The sequence below is a fragment of the Arachis hypogaea genome, chromosome 4 (genome assembly GCF_003086295.3).
Source record: "Arachis hypogaea cultivar Tifrunner chromosome 4, arahy.Tifrunner.gnm2.J5K5, whole genome shotgun sequence".
Lineage (NCBI taxonomy): Eukaryota > Viridiplantae > Streptophyta > Magnoliopsida > Fabales > Fabaceae > Arachis > Arachis hypogaea.
This window is the reverse complement of record NC_092039.1, coordinates 113236728-113254655: the sequence shown is the minus strand read 5'-3', so window position 1 is coordinate 113254655 and position 17928 is coordinate 113236728. Positions and strand designations below refer to the sequence as shown.

General features: G+C 35.1%; 2 non-coding genes and 1 pseudogene across 2 annotated transcripts; 1 reads left to right on the top strand and 2 right to left on the bottom strand.

The window, feature by feature from the left end:
- Window positions 1-625: 625 nt before the first annotated feature.
- On the bottom strand, window positions 626-8662 carry LOC112795216 (uncharacterized; annotated as a pseudogene).
- On the top strand, window positions 2799-2879 carry TRNAL-AAG (transfer RNA leucine (anticodon AAG)). Its single transcript has one exon. It is a non-coding gene; the product is annotated as a tRNA-Leu (tRNA).
- Window positions 8663-17846: 9184 nt separating the features above from the next.
- Window positions 17847-17927, bottom strand: TRNAL-AAG (transfer RNA leucine (anticodon AAG)). The gene has a single exon. It is a non-coding gene; the product is annotated as a tRNA-Leu (tRNA).
- Window position 17928: the final 1 nt, after the last annotated feature.

Sequence of the window (17928 nt, the reverse complement as noted above, 5' to 3'; positions counted from 1 at the left end):
GATGGCGAAATGAACTGGAGACAGTATGCAGCAAATGAAGTAACAGAGATGAGAGGACATCTAATGAAATACCCTGTTGATGTTGATAGAAAGGGCAAAGTTAGACCCCTTCCTGGCCATGAAGAGTTCCCTGATGTTGGAGGGAAAATAGTTGGGTCATTCCTTGCCATGAAGGAGAATCTAACCATTTGAATATAGCTACAACATTAGGATAATGAATTAATGATCATTGTAAATTAAAACAGTAAAAACATTTTGAAGAGAATGATAGGTTGAAGAAAGAAAAGAAACTCACTGTATAATAACAATAATCTCTATCAATTGTTGTTTTTATAACTTATTAAGGTTTTGTTCTATTGTTTGATGTAATTCACTAACTTGTCATACATAAATATCAATAGTCACATACTCACATGTATTAAGTGGGAAATTCCCAAACTCTCATGCATCTTTTTTCTTTTACTAGTTCAGTAATTTTCGACAGAGAATGATATTAAATTAGAAACCAGAACTCATCACATTAGAAAAAATCTCTATCATCTTTATTTCCTATACTAATCAATATAACCAAAACAGTTCCATTCATTAAATGAAACAAGGAGCAGGCCTTTGCTATTATCCTAAAAACTGTGTCTCCATTTCTCAAGATACTTCATGTTACATTTACAAGTTTTGCGCGCATAGTACTCCGATCAACCTCCACTCGAAGACCAAGGGCTGCAAGCTCCGGGACTTCGGCAGTTCCCTGATACTCCAACTGCTCAACTACCCTTCGGTTCTCTTCATTGCCCTCCAACATATTCCTTACACACCATATACCCATTCTTTCAAGAAAGGATTGTCTTCGTCAATAACACACTGCTGCAATAGCAGCAGAATCCCATTCTGCTGCCGGATTTCATTTTGTGCGTGCTTCCTTCTATATGCGCAATTTCCAATAACTGCAACAATGTCTCGCCTGAACCCTCTGTAAGGACATGGTTTTAAAGAACTACTACTAGCACCAATACCATCTTGATTCTCAAATTGCTTCATTACTTTCCGGATTGTTGTTGGTGGCTCAAGATCTCTAAGCAAAGACAAAAGCAACTCTATGAAGCCATAAGAGAATAGCACATCAACAACGCTCTCTGCATCATCCCTGTTACCTCTCGCATTATCTTGAGCACAAATGTCCCTCAGTATTGTGAGCGAGTAGCGAGAACATCAACTTCGGGAGAGCCACTAGGAAGACCAGACTTGCCCCTCCCTGCATGTTCGAGAATCCGAATAGACTTCTTGAATATTCCATAAACAAACAATGCAGTATCTGTTGCGATAGTAACATCTTCTAGCCGCTCACTTAAGATTTCCGATAGGATTCGCAAAAGGAAAGCTTGTTCAGAGGAAAACTGACCATCCTTGGACTCAGTATCTTCTTCACCCAAAGGATCATCCACATACTCTAATTTAGGAAACAACACAGGCAATTGAGATTCTTCAAGGCAGATTCTTGAAAGAAGCAACTTTAGCCAATCCTCAGCAAAACCAGCTAGATCAACATAAACCAATGATTAAGAAAATCAAATAACCTAGAAAAAGAAAGAGAACAACAGCAACAACAGAAACAGAAAAGGATACAAAAAATAAATGAACAAATAAACCACAAATAAGGAAAGAATAAAAAGGGAACAGAACAAGCATTCTCATCACCCAAATTATAACATCTTACACAGGAAAGTATAAAACAACAATAGACAGTGGTCTCATCCACCCAAATAACCAATACTGCTATCTTATACTACTTATAATTGTGATTACTTCCCCATAAAATTGCTATATTTAAACAAAGAAACTACAATTTCTTTTTTTTTTCCTTAAAAAGAGAAGTACAAAAGCAAGAGCATAAAGCTACTAACCAGAAGAAGCAGTTCTCACAATTGCTGCCATTACAGGCCACCCATCATAACTTGACAGAATTTGAAACCATTCAGGATTCCCATCACAACAAGTATAAATCACCATACACAAAGGGTCACAAGTCTCTTTGCTACTAACTCTAGCAAGCAACACAAACCCTTCTGGATACAACTCTTCCCAAACAGCACGCTGGTGTTCTCTCCCAGCAAGACAAACATTCGCCAGAACCTGAATTCCCCAACGAACCAAACCCAAAGAATAAGAAGAAGAAGAAGAACCAACCTCCGACCTCAAAATATCTGAAACAACAGCCAGCAACAGATTTCCGAACGGAGCTTGAAACACAAAAGCAATAATATCATGATTATGATTATGGTGTTCAAGTACTTCTAGAACAGCAGCGAGGACCTTTTTGGAAGCAAGTTCTGAACGACCACCATGGGATTTTGCAGTCTCTGTGAGAGATTCAAGGAGTTTTCCAACGAAGAAGTGTCGGAAGCAGTGAGGAGTAACTGAAGGTGTGTTCTGATACTGTTGGGGTTCTTCAACAATGAAGATGAATCTGCAGTCGTAGCCGTACCATCATCCATTTTGCTTTCACCGGAATAAGAAAGAATTGTTGATTTTTTTGCAGAGTTTGATGAAAACAAAAGACACCCTACAATTTAATTCGTTCGTTATAGTGCCATTGAAAAGCTAGCTTATCGATGATGGCGTCTCGTCGGAGGTTTCGATTCTGATTTTCATTCTAGAGAGCACGAATTTTTCAGCTGGGTGTTAAAAATGGTGGACGACGCCGTTTTATTTGTCATTTTTATTTCATTTTTTCTTCTTGGATTTGAAATTTTGAATATACAATGCTGAAATTTATTAATACTACAAACACAAAAACATCAAAAGTTGAGATGGCCGAGTTGGTCTAAGGCGCCAGATTAAGGTTCTGGTCCGAAAGGGCGTGGGTTCAAATCCCACTCTCAACATTTTCTAAGTATTCTTTCGGGTTTCTTTTAACAGTGGATCATATGGCCAAGTAAACCCAACTTCATTTTCAAGTTTTCTATTATATTGGGCCAAGAGAACCGAATTTCAAATCAAAACAATCCTACAAGAGCTTCAATGTTCACCAAAATCAGAAAGTCTTACAAAAATAGTTTTTACCCAATAAACACAGAATTTCTTGACAAAAAAAAAAAGAATCTTCATATTCACAGCACAAGAAAAATCATCATAAGAATAAAACCCAAAAAAAAAAAAAATCATCATAAGAATCAAATAACAAAAATCTTCATATCAAAGGAGGAAAAGCTTCAAAAGAATCTGATTCATTTTTAGTTATCAAATTAAATTAAGGCCTAACTGTTGACCAGAAATACATGTTTAAATCATGGAAAACTTAGTGGCAAAAAAAAAAAAATCATTAGAAAACATTGATACAATTAAAATTTAAAAGCATAACTTTAACTCTAAGTTTGTGTTATCTAAAAAAAAAAAACACGAAGAAAGAAAAACGAGATTTATGTTTAGACAAAAAGAGCTACTCTAGATTTATCTTCCAACCAAAAAAAAAAATTGTATAATTTTCTAAAAGTTAATTCAACTAAACTAAAGAGGGTATCCATTTGTTGGAGGTGATGTTTACAGCTAAATTTTTTCACTTTTCTGGGATATAGTTGGAAGTGACGTTTTTAAGGCAGTAAGAAGTTTCTTTCATAGTGGGAGAATTCTAAAAAGCTTTAATCATAATCATACTCAAATTTGTTTGATTTCAAAAGTGCCAGATACCAATGACATGACTCAGGTACAACCGATCAGCTTGTCTTCAGTTATGTATAAAATTATTTCTAAAGTTATGTGCATCGATTACAAGGTATTATGAATAAAATTATAAGCCCAAATCAGAGTGCGTTTCTCAACGGTAGACTCATTTCAGATAATATCCTAATTGCCCACGAATATATGGACTATTTGAAAAATAAGAGAAGTGGGACAGAACATGAGATGGCTATTAAACTAGACATGAGCAAGGCTTATGATATGGTCGAATGACATTTTTATGGTATATTATGGATAAGCTGGGCTTTGATGCTAAATGGATTAACTGGACTAAGGAACTGGTAACGAATGTTTCTTACTCTGTCGTTGTGGAAGGTCAACCTTTGGCTATTTTAGGCCAAATAGGGGCATCCGACAGGGTGACCCCCTATTCTCCATATCTCTTTCTTTTTTGTGCAGAAGGGCTTCCTTCTTGCTACACAAGTCAGAGCAAAAACAGATTAATTCAAGGAGTTCAAGTTAATCGGAGATGCCAAACAGTTAATCACCTTTTGTTTGCTGATGATTCAATCTTTTTTTACAAGAGCGCACCTAATACAAGCCAAAGTATTCTAAAATTGCTAGAGATCTATGAGGGTTTCAGTGGGCAAAAATTCAATCTGAATAAGTCAGCTATCTTTTTCAGTCACAACACACCTTAGAACACAAGACTAGTAATTGCTCAGACACTAAATATTGAACATATCGGAGCATAAGACAAATTCCTGGGACTGCACTCTATAGTTCAAAAATCAAAGAAAGCAACCTTTGGAGCTATCAAGGATAAAGTTCAGAAGAGGATTATGGGTTGGAAAAGAAGTCTATTGTCATCAGGTGGTAGGCACACGCTATTGAGAGCGGTGGGGGAGGCGATTCCTATTTATACACTCTCTTGTTTCAAGCTCCCGGACACGCTGTGACTGAGATTCATAGCATGCTCTCGCAATTTTGGTGGGTCAAAAAGACGCAGAACGAAGAATGGTTTGGATTAAATGGGACACAATGACGAGACCGAAGAAAGATGGCGGGCTGGGGATCAAGGACCTAAGGGCGCAAAATTTGGCTTTATTGGAAAAACAATGTTGGCGTCTAATGAAATACCCTAATTCTACTCTATCAAGAATGCTCAAAGCTAAATATTTCAGATATACAGATTTTCTACATGCAGAGATAGGAAGCGTACCGTCGTGGGGCTGGAGAAGTGTTCTTGAAGGGCGCAAGGTGATCGAGAAAGGCTTGTTATGGAAAATAGGCTCTGGCACTAATGTTCGCATCTTCCATGATCCCTGGCTCCCACCACCAGTGCCCTTTAATGTCCCTCAAAATGCACTCACATCCCGCCAGATCTGCAAGTGTATTACGTTAGTGCGTTACTAAATCCTGATAGAAGCTGGAATAGAAATCTGATTGAGTCGATTTTTTCAGTTGATATATGCAATAAAATTTTTTCAATCAAACCAATAGAGGAGGAGGATGAAGTTAATTGGTGCTGGACAAAATCTGGTATATATGAAGTTGGGTCAGGATACAAATTGCTTATGGATTCTTCATTCTCCTACTTCATTGAGGCCTAGAACATACACAACAGAGTCTGGAATAGCATTTGGGAGTTGAAATTACCACATAAAATTAAGATTTTTCTACGGAAAATTCTTCATGTAAAGCTTCCAGTGTTGCAACAAGTCCATAGCCGGTTTGCATCCCACTCCTGCCACTTGTCCAAGATGGCATGTTGAAGGCTGAATCAATTTCTCATGCTTTGTTCCAATACCCCCTATCTTCAATAATATGGAGACTAAGCTAATAACCCCTGGCCTATGGATGAGAGAAGAAGAGACATTTTTCAATTGGTGGCAACGAGTCTTATCCTGGGCAGCAGCTCAATTAGACGGTAGACAAAAGACCCTCCTCATAGCGGCGCTGTGTTGGAGTACTTGGAAAGCGAGGAATCGGTGTGTTTTTGAGAGGTAATAAGGCCCCGGCACCAGAGATAGTGAAAGAAGCCAGCAATTTAGTGCGTAAACTCGTGAGCCATACCTGATAGATGCTGCTAATTTTCTTTACTCTTACTTTACTCTTCTTTAAGCTCTTAGTCTTTCAGTCACAGTTGGTGATAAATGAAAATACCCAATTCTTTTGTACTTCCTTATAGAAACACTTTTATTTTATATTAATAAAATAACATTTATCTTTAAAAAAAAAACTAAAGAGGGTATCAACTAAGGATGAAATCCGGTCAAACGGTCTGTCAAAAATTTTAGATCTAGCCGTCAATGAATCTGGCTTGATCTAATAAAAACAAATATTTAGGCTTAAATTTATAATAAAGTCTTTTCATTTTAAGAGATTACATTTAAACTTATTGAAAGATTTACAAGGCTTGTCAAATTAGTCTGGACCTATTAAAAATTACTATGTATATAAATTATTTTCTAAAAAATATTATAAGTGAGGTTTGTATTCTAAACCATTATTTAAAAATCTTATTATTTCTACTAATCATCGAATTTTTTTTTATAATTATATGAAAAAAAATATTTGTATCTTATTAGATCTTAGGCTTATTTAAAATTTTAGTCCAATTTAAACTTTTTATTTGTTAACAGACTCTGGGCCAGACTAATTTTTTTTTTAAATAGATCGTACTCACACGTTTAAACAAACCTTTAACAAATTACAATCTTGATCTTTTAACAATAAAACCTCACATGACCTAGTGTGTTTTCATCCTAGTACCAACGAACAAATCAATATAGAAAGAGACACATATATGAGACGTTTTATACCACTTCATGACTATATAATGCATGCAACTTTTCGTACTTGCACCTAGGGACATTTCTGTGAATTTCATGGTTATAACTTAAGCGTCTAATTTTGCTTAATTTCTTTTTTATAATAAATTTTAAATTTTAAATTTTAAATATTTAATAATTATTTATTTTTATATTTTTAAGTTAAATATTAATTTTTAATTTTTTTTAATAAATTAGACAAATATTTTTAGACATCATAATAAATTAACAATTATCTTTAATATACAAAGAGATTAATACTTAATGGAAAAGTATGTGGAACCAAAAGGTTACCTGCCAAAAACTGAACAAAATCATATTAATTTATATTAAAAATTAATTTTAAATTTTTTAAACTCAAAATTTAAAAAAATTAAAAATTGATTAATTAAACCTAATTAAAACTTATAAAAAACCTTCTCCTTCTCTCTCACATTAACCTATCTACCTCCAATAATTCACATACACAAACTCCATGCCGAATGTTGCGAGGACGATGATGACGAATCATATACTGCATCAAATGCAGACAAATCTGGATGTGCCAATGAAGAAGTATCGGGATGTAAGTTTGTGGAATATAATTTTTTGACATTCTAGCAAATTGAAGCAGTTCCTTCACAGAGACTTTGTGATTTGATATTGTAGCTGAAAGTCACTTTCCTTCCCTTTGTTGCTTGTGGAATTATGATTTTGACCGTAACTTTTTACTCTTTTTTTTCAATCCCTGCTGAATCAATAATTATTATTGTGCGAATTTGGTGATTTCTTTTTTTATTTTTTTTATATATGTATTTTAATTTGCTGTACGGTTGTTTCAATTATGTTATTAATAAAAAAGTTTACTATTTCATGTTGATGTTGCTCCTGCGTTTTAGAATATTAGGTGTTGTTTTGATAATTAAAAAGATCACAAACTACACACTTGATCTTAGCCAAAAGGAATCCTTGAACAATTACAAAAATATAAAAAAAAGCATTCATTTAATATGAAAAAAACAACATCCTAATACTTAACAAAAGAAACATCCAATTATATTTTAGCAAAAATAATTAAGAAATAGATACATTCACATTTGTAATACAAAAAAATTCGAAAAATATATTAAAGAACACCCATTTAGTATGAAAAAGAAACATTCTGATACTTAGCAGAAGAAACATCCATATATATTAACTCCTAGAGATTTTAAATTCACCTAGAAGTATTTGGCTGATTTTTGGCTAATACCCTTTTGCTTCCCTAGCATTGCTCATACTTAATAGATATCCGTTTTTTTTCTTTAAAGTGAACTTTAATCTTTAACAGTATGATTTTTTTTCACTCAAGTTAAAGCAAGTAGTCATGATTTTAGGTAATTAACACTATTTTATTTCTCCAAATAACATATCTAATTTTGTATATAAGAATATAAATTATCTAACATAAATACTTGTTCTGAGAGTTATCTAAAATTGAATTGTTTTGAGCTTGAACATAAAGTCCAAACGCTTTTGAATTGTCTGTCCGATATCTTCTCCAACGAAGATGAATTCGTCCGAGTTGTTTGTGCAAAGGTGGGGGGTAGTACTTGCAAAGAACTCCAATGCTTAAGTTAGTAAGAATTTTAACAGGTTTTTAGTTTATTGGATTCGAAGTATACCTGAGGGTGTCAGGGCATTTATAAGTGTAGATGTAGAATCAATAACCATTTTTTAGAGTGATTTCACCTTTGGTGATGGATAGTCGTTTCCCTCTTATTAAGGAGGTTGTTAAGATCTCCTTTCTAGAAGCGGAGGAGAGATAGTCGGAGTTAGTTACTTGTTTATAAGTTGGACCAAGATCATGTCGCTATACCCGACCTCTGTGAGGTCGGGTGAGACAATGTTGATTAGAACACCTCTCTTAATTGGGCTTTATTCATTTTGGGTGTGACTGTGTTTTTGGGTTAGGGTATGAATAGCGTCCCTACTTGAGGGCGAGCTTTATTAGGTGGGACTCAAGCATTTGTAGGTCAAATTGATCTCTTGTGGTGTCAGCGCATCACATCGGGCATACCACTTTTCGAGGGATTAGGTTTGGTACTCAACGTGATTTTTATGAACCTGAAGCATTGCGTCTTTTCGTAATCATTTGCATGTTTCTCTACAGTTACTTTAATAACCGTGCACGCCATAAACGGGGGGTGGAATTTGTCATTTTGCCCATTGGGTCTTATAAATATCTAAGCCTTTTTTTCTTCTTTTTCTTCTTCTGAACATTTTGATTTATTCTGCTCAAAGCCTTTGATCTTATTCGTTGCAATTATTTTTTTCAAGTCGTAGCAATTTTTGGTGAAATGTCTATATATCTTGTGATATTTACAGTATTCTATCCGACTTCCACCATTCTTGTTTTTTATGGGCCAAGGTGGTGGAAGCTTTTCGATATGGCAGATCTCTATGTAGATGTCAACAAGAGAAACATGCAAGGAGTATAATTATGATACCTTTGAGGCTTCTCTAAGCTATACTTGTCCTTTTTTTTTTTTTGCTTCTTTCTCTTTATCCCGACATCGTGAGAAAAAAATTGTCTTGGATCAGCTCTCTTAGTTAGGCATTCTCTTTCATATTGATGTGTTTTTCTGCTCACTCTTGTCCCTCATACAGAGAAGTCGGATGTCATTTTGCTCTGGATTGGTGAGAATCGTTAATGCCATTAACTAGCCCCATTATCACTACTTCTGGAGGCAGAGTTTGAATCTCCAAACAAGCTTTGTTGAATGTTTCCATATAAGTTCGGAGAGTTTCTCCAATCTCTTGTTTGACCGCTAGGAGGCTTGGAGCATGTTTGATTTGTCTTTCTGGATTGAGAATCGAGTGAGAAACTTTCTTGCAAGATCGTCGAAGCAGGTCACGGACCTTGGTGGTAGACTATCAAACTACTTTATCGATGCTTTGGTTAATATCGTCGGAACGCTTTGCAACGAATTGCATTTGACGCGTCAACCAAGTGCATCCGGCTTTTAAGTTGCTTAAGTGATGTCTTGGGTCAGCCGTTCCATCATAGAGGTCCATGTTAAGAATTTTAAAGTTTCTGGGAACTGTAACTCGTATAATCTCTTCGATAAATAGATCTTTCTCTCCAAAGGGGGGTTTCTTCCCAATCTGCATGATTGTTCCAACCTCGAAGGTCGGGTTCTAATTTCAAAAGATTTTCTTGTAGCTTTCTTCGTCATCGTACTTCCATTCTCAGATCTCTTTCAGCCTCTCTTTGACGTTCTATCTCCTGCTCAAATTATTCTAATCGACTATGGTGCCGTGTACGAGTCCCATTAGTTTGATCGGATTTTGGTTTACCATATCATTAGGAGGATAGATTTCTGAATTTATCCTTCTGGGCTGAGGGTTAGCGATGTTGATAAACCCCATTTTTAGGGTTTATCTTGTGCTTAATTTAGTAGATTTTATCCATTATCCTCACACTTATTCATATAATTCGCATGTTTTATATTTTCCTTCCTAATTTTGTACTATAAGTGAAAACATGCTTTTTTGGCCTTAAATTAGCTAATTTTTAATCCTCTCTTATTACCATTCGATGCCGTGATATGTTTGCTGAGTGTTTTCAGAGTTTATAGGAAAGGAATGGCTTGGAGGATGGAAAGGAAGCATGCAAAAGTGAAGGAACACAAGAAATTGAGGTTTTAGGAAGATGGCAGCAACGCACACGCGTGGTATGACGGTACGTGTGACTAGCACAGGCTACAAGCGACGCGTATGCGTGACCAAGTTTTTTATTCAGCGAGGCGTACGCGTACGCGTGACAAGGCGTCACGTGCTGCAGATATCAGAAAATACTGGGGGCGATTTCTGAGCTGGTTTTGGCCTAGTTCCAAGCCCGAAAACACAGATTAGAGGCTGCAGAATGGGGGAATCAAGCATTCACTTCTCATTATGATTAGATATTTGCAGCACGTGATGCCTTGTCACGCATACGCGTCGCAGAATAAAAAACTTAGTCACGCGTACGCGTCGTCCCACGCATACGCGTCATACCACGCGTGTGCGTCGCTGCCAGCTTCCTAAAACCTCAATTTCTTGTGTTCCTTTCACTTTTGCATGCTTCCTTTTCATCTTCTAAGCCATTCCTGCCTTATAAACTCTGAAAACACTCAGCAAACATATCACAGCATCGAATGGTAATAAGAGAGGATTAAAATTAGCTAATTTAAGGCCAAAAAAGCATGTTTTCACTCATAGTACAAAATAGGAAGGAAAATATAAAACATGTGAATTATATGAATAAGTGTGAGGATAATGGATAAAATCTACTAAATTAAGCACAAGATAAACCCTAAAAATGGGGTTTATCAACATCGCTAAACCCTCAGCCCAGAAGGATAAATTCAGAAATCTATCCTCCTAATGATATGGTAAACCAAAATCCGATCAAACTAATGGGACTCGTACACGGCACCATAGTCGATTAGAATAATTTGAGCAGGAGATAGAACGTCAAAGAGAGGCTGAAAGAGATCTGAGAATGGAAGTACGATGACGAAGAAAGCTACAAGAAAATCTTTTGAAATTAGAACCCGACCTTCGAGGTTGGAACAATCATGCAGATTGGGAAGAAACCCCCCTTTGGAGAGAAAGATCTATTTATCGAAGAGATTATACGAGTTACAGTTCCCAGAAACTTTAAAATTCTTAACATGGACCTCTATGATGGAACGGCTGACCCAAGACATCACTAAGCAAACTTAAAAAGCCGGATGCACTTGGTTGACGCGTCAAATGCAATTCGTTGCAAAGCGTTCCCGACGATATTAACCAAAGCATCGATAAAGTAGTTTGATAGTCTACCACCAAGGTCCGTGACCTGCTTCGACGATCTTGCAAGAAAGTTTCTCACTCGATTCTCAATCCAGAAAGACAAAATCAAACATGCTCCAAGCCTCCTAGCGGTCAAACAAGAGATTGGAGAAACTCTCCGAACTTATATGGAAACATTCAACAAAGCTTGTTTGGAGATTCAAACTCTGCCTCCAGAAGTAGTGATAATGGGGCTAGTTAATGGCATTAACGATTCTCACCAATCCAGAGCAAAATGACATCCGACTTCTCTGTATGAGGGACAAGAGTGAGCAGAAAAACACATCAATATGAAAGAGAATGCCTAACTAAGAGAGCTGATCCCAAGACAATTTTTTTCTCACGATGTCGGGATAAGAGAAAGAAGCAAAAAAAAAAAAAAAGGACAAGTATAGCTTAGAGAAGCCTCAAAGGTATCATAATTATACTCCTTGCATGTTTCTCTTGTTGACATCTACATAGAGATCTGCCATATCGAAAAGCTTCCACCACCTTGGCCCATAAAAAACAAGAATGGTGGAAGTCGGATAGAATACTGTAAATATCACAAGATATATAGACATTTCACCAAAAATTGCTACGACTTGAAAAAAATAATTGCAACGAATAAGATCAAAGGCTTTGAGCAAGAATAAATCAAAATGTTTCAGAAGAAGAAAAAAGAAGAAAAAAAGGCTTAGATATTTATAAGACCCAATGGGCAAAATGACAAATTCACCCCCCGTTTATGGCGTGCACGGTTATTAAAAGTAACTGTAGAGAAACATGCAAATGATTACGAAAAGACGCAATGCTTCAGGTTCATAAAAATCACGTTGAGTACCAAACCTAATCCCTCGAAAAGTGGTATGCCCGATGTGATGCGCTGACACCACAAGAGATCAATTTGACCTACAAATGCTTGAGTCCCACCTAATAAAGCTCGCCCTCAAGTAGGGACGCTATTCATACCCTAACCCAAAAACACAGTCACACCCAAAATGAATAAAGCCAATTAAGAGAGGTGTTCTAATCAACATTGTCTCACCCGACCTCACAGAGGTCGGGTATAGCGACATGATCTTGGTCCAACTTATAAACAAGTAACTAACTCCGACTATCTCTCCTCCGCTTCTAGAAAGGAGATCTTAACAACCTCCTTAATAAGAGGGAAACGACTATCCATCACCAAAGGTGAAATCACTCTAAAAAATGGTTATTGATTCTACATCTACACTTATAAATGCCCTGACACCCTCAGGTATACTTCGAATCCAATAAACTAAAACCTGTTAAAATTCTTACTAACTTAAGCATTGGAGTTCTTTGCAAGTACTACCCCCCACCTTTGCACAAACAACTCGGACGAATTCATCTTCGTTGGAGAAGATATCGGACAGACAATTCAAAAGCGTTTGGACTTTATGTTCAAGCTCAAAACAATTCAATTTTAGATAACTCTCAGAACAAGTATTTATGTTAGATAATTTATATTCTTATATACAAATTAGATATGTTATTTGGAGAAATAAAATAGTGTTAATTACCTAAAAATCATGACTACTTGCTTTAACTTGAGTGAAAAAAAATCATACTGTTAAAGATTAAAGTTCACTTTAAAGAAAAAAAAACGGATATCTATTAAGTATGAGCAATGCTAGGGAAGCAAAAGGGTATTAGCCAAAAATCAGCCAAATACTTCTAGGTGAATTTAAAATCTCTAGGAGTTAATATATATGGATGTTTCTTCTGCTAAGTATCAGAATGTTCTTTTTCATACTAAATGGGTGTTCTTAATATATTTTTCGAATTTTTTTGTATTACAAATGTGAATGTATCTATTTCTTTAATTATTTTTGCTAAAATATAATTGGATGTTTCTTTTGTTAAGTATTAGGATGTTGTTTTTTCATATTAAATGAATGCTTTTTTTTATATTTTTGTAATTGTTCAAGGATTCCTTTTGGCTAAGATCAAGTGTGTAGTTTGTGATCTTTTTAATTATCAAAACAACACCTAATATTCTAAAACGCAGGAGCAACATCAACATGAAATAGTAAACTTTTTTATTAATAACATAATTGAAACAACCGTACAGCAAATTAAAATACATATATAAAAAAATAAAAAAAGAAATCACCAAATTCGCACAATAATAATTATTGATTCAGCAGGGATTGAAAAAAAAGAGTAAAAAGTTACGGTCAAAATCATAATTCCACAAGCCAACAAAGGGAAGGAAAGTGACTTTCAGCTACAATATCAAATCACAAAGTCTCTGTGAAGGAACTGCTTCAATTTGCTAGAATGTCAAAAAATTATATTCCACAAACTTACATCCCGATACTTCTTCATTGGCACCATCCAGATTTGTCTGCATTTGATGCAGTATATGATTCGTCATCATCGTCCTCGGCAACATTCGGCATGGAGTTTGTGTATGTGATTATTGGAGGTAGATAGGTTAATGTGAGAGAGAAGGAGAAGGTTTTTATAAGTTTTAATTAGGTTTAATTAATCAATTTTAATTTTTTAAATTTTGAGTTTAAAAATTTAAAATTAATTTTTAATATAAATTAATATGATTTTGTTCAGTTTTTGGCAGGTAACCTTTTGGTTCCACATACTTTTCCATTAAGTATTAATCTCTTTGTATATTAAAGATAATTGTTAATTTATTATGATGTCTAAAAATATTTGTCTAATTTATTAAAAAAAATTAAAAATTAATATTTAACTTAAAAATATAAAATAAATAATTATTAAATATTTAAAATTTAAAATTTAAAATTTATTATAAAAAAGAAATTAAGCAAAAATTAGACGCTTAAGTTATAACCATGAAATTCACAGAAATGTCCCTAGGTGCAAGTACGAAAAGTTGCATGCATTATATAGTCATGAAGTGGTATAAAACGTCTCATATATGTGTCTCTTCTATATTGATTTGTTCGTTGGTACTAGGATGAAAACACACTAGGTCATGTGAGGTTTTATTGTTAAAAGATCAAGATTGTAATTTGTTAAAGGTTTGTTTAAACGTGTGAGTACGATCTATTTAAAAAAAAAAATTAGTCTGGCCCAGAGTCTGTTAACAAATAAAAAGTTTAAATTGGACTAAAATTTTAAATAAGCCTAAGATCTAATAAGATACAAATATTTTTTTTCATATAATTATAAAAAAAAATTCGATGATTAGTAGAAATAATAAGATTTTTAAATAATGGTTTAGAATACAAACCTCACTTATAATATTTTTAGAAAATAATTTATATACATAGTAATTTTTAATAGGTCCAGACTAATTTGACAAGCCTTGTAAATCTTTCAATAAGTTTAAATGTAATCTCTTAAAATGAAAAGACTTTATTATAAATTTAAGCCTAAATATTTGTTTTTATTAGATCAAGCCAGATTCATTGACGGCTAGATCTAAAATTTTTGACAGACCGTTTGACCGGATTTCATCCTTAGTTGATACCCTCTTTAGTTTTTTTTTTAAAGATAAATGTTATTTTATTAATATAAAATAAAAGTGTTTCTATAAGGAAGTACAAAAGAATTGGGTATTTTCATTTATCACCAACTGTGACTGAAAGACTAAGAGCTTAAAGAAGAGTAAAGTAAGAGTAAAGAAAATTAGCAGCATCTATCAGGTATGGCTCACGAGTTTACGCACTAAATTGCTGGCTTCTTTCACTATCTCTGGTGCCGGGCTTATTACCTTCTCAAAAACACACCGATTCCTCGCTTTCCAAGTACTCCAACACAGCGCCGCTATGAGGAGGGTCTTTTGTCTACCGTCTAATTGAGCTGCTGCCCAGGATAAGACTCGTTGCCACCAATTGAAAAATGTCTCTTCTTCTCTCATCCATAGGCCAGGGGTTATTAAGCTTAGTCTCCATATTATTGAAGATAGGGGGTATTGGAACAAAGCATGAGAAATTGATTCAGCCTTCAACATGCATCTTGGACAAGTGGCAGGAGTGGATGCAAACCGGCTATGGACTTGTTGCAACACTGGAAGCTTTACATGAAGAATTTTCCGTAGAAAAATCTTAATTTTATGTGGTAATTTCAACTCCCAAATGCTATTCCAGACTCTGTTGTGTATGTTCTAGGGCCTCAATGAAGTAGGAGAATGAAAGAATCCATAAGCAATTTTGTATCCTGACCCAACTTCATATATACCAGATTTTGTCCAGCACCAATTAACTTCATCCTCCTCCTCTATTGGTTTGATTGAAAAAATTTTATTGCATATATCAACTGAAAAAATCGACTCAATCAGATTTCTATTCCAGCTTCTATCAGGATTTAGTAACGCACTAACGTAATACACTTGCAGATCTGGCGGGATTGTGAGTGCATTTTGAGGGACATTAAAGGGCACTGGTGGTGGGAGCCAGGGATCATGGAAGATGCGAACATTAGTGCCAGAGCCTATTTTCCATAACAAGCCTTTCTCGATCACCTTGCGCCCTTCAAGAACACTTCTCCAGCCCCACGACGGTACGCTTCCTATCTCTGCATGTAGAAAATCTGTATATCTGAAATATTTAGCTTTGAGCATTCTTGATAGAGTAGAATTAGGGTATTTCATTAGACGCCAACATTGTTTTTCCAATAAAGCCAAATTTTGCGCCCTTAGGTCCTTGATCCCCAGCCCGCCATCTTTCTTCGGTCTCGTCATTGTGTCCCATTTAATCCAAACCATTCTTCGTTCTGCGTCTTTTTGACCCCACCAAAATTGCGAGAGCATGCTATGAATCTCAGTCAACAGCGTGTCCGGGAGCTTGAAACAAGAGAGTGTATAAATAGGAATCGCCTCCCCCACCGCTCTCAATAGCGTGTGCCTACCACCTGATGACAATAGACTTCTTTTCCAACCCATAATCCTCTTCTGAACTTTATCCTTGATAGCTCCAAAGGTTGCTTTCTTTGATTTTTGAACTATAGAGTGCAGTCCCAGGAATTTGTCTTATGCTCCGATATGTTCAATATTTAGTGTCTGAGCAATTACTAGTCTTGTGTTCTAAGGTGTGTTGTGACTGAAAAAGATAGCTGACTTATTCAGATTGAATTTTTGCCCACTGAAACCCTCATAGATCTCTAGCAATTTTAGAATACTTTGGCTTGTATTAGGTGCGCTCTTGTAAAAAAAGATTGAATCATCAGCAAACAAAAGGTGATTAACTGTTTGGCATCTCCGATTAACTTGAACTCCTTGAATTAATCTGTTTTTGCTCTGACTTGTGTAGCAAGAAGGAAAGCCCTTCTGCACAAAAAAGAAAGAGATATGGAGATAGGGGGTCACCCTGTCGGATGCCCCTATTTGGCCTAAAATAGCCAAAAGGTTGACCTTCCACAACGACAGAGTAAGAAACATTCGTTACCAGTTCCTTAGTCCAGTTAATCCATTTAGCATCAAAGCCCAGCTTATCCATAATATACCATAAGAAATGTCATTCGACCATATCATAAGCCTTGCTCATGTCTAGTTTAATAGCCATCTCATGTTCTGTCCCACTTCTCTTATTTTTCAAATAGTCCATATATTCGTGGGCAATTAGGATATTATCTGAAATGAGTCTACCGTTGAGAAACGCACTCTGATTTGGGCTTATAATTTTATTCATAATACCTTGTAATCGATGCACCATAACTTTAGAAATAATTTTATACATAACTGAAGACAAGCTGATCGGTTGTACCTGAGTCATGTCATTGGTATCTGGCACTTTTGAAATCAAACAAATTTGAGTATGATTATGATTAAAGCTTTTTAGAATTCTCCCACTATGAAAGAAACTTCTTACTGCCTTAAAAACGTCACTTCCAACTATATCCCAGAAAAAGTGAAAAAATTTAGCTGTAAACATCACCTCCAACAAATGGATACCCTCTTTAGTTTAGTTGAATTAACTTTTAGAAAATTATACAATTTTTTTTTGGTTGGAAGATAAATCTAGAGTAGCTCTTTTTGTCTAAACATAAATCTCGTTTTTCTTTCTTTCGTGTTTTTTTTTAGATAACACAAACTTAGAGTTAAAGTTATGCTTTTAAATTTTAATTGTATCAATGTTTTCTAATGATTTTTTTTTTTTTGCCACTAAGTTTTCCATGATTTAAACATGTATTTCTGGTCAACAGTTAGGCCTTAATTTAATTTGATAACTAAAAATGAATCAGATTCTTTTGAAGCTTTTCCTCCTTTGATATGAAGATTTTTGTTATTTGATTCTTATGATGATTTTTTTTTTTTTGGGTTTATTCTTATGATGATTTTCTTGTGCTGTGAATATGAAGATTCTTTTTTTTTTTGTCAAGAAATTCTGTGTTTATTGGGTAAAAACTATTTTTGTAAGACTTCTGATTTTGGTGAACATTGAAGCTCTTGTAGGATTGTTTTGATTTGAAATTCGGTTCTCTTGGCCCAATATAATAGAAAACTTGAAATGAAGTTGGGTTTACTTGGCCCATATGATCCACTGTTAAAAGAAACCCGAAAGAATACTTAGAAAATGTTGAGAGTGGGATTTGAACCCACGCCCTTTCGGACCAGAACCTTAATCTGGCGCCTTAGACCAACTCGGCCATCTCAACT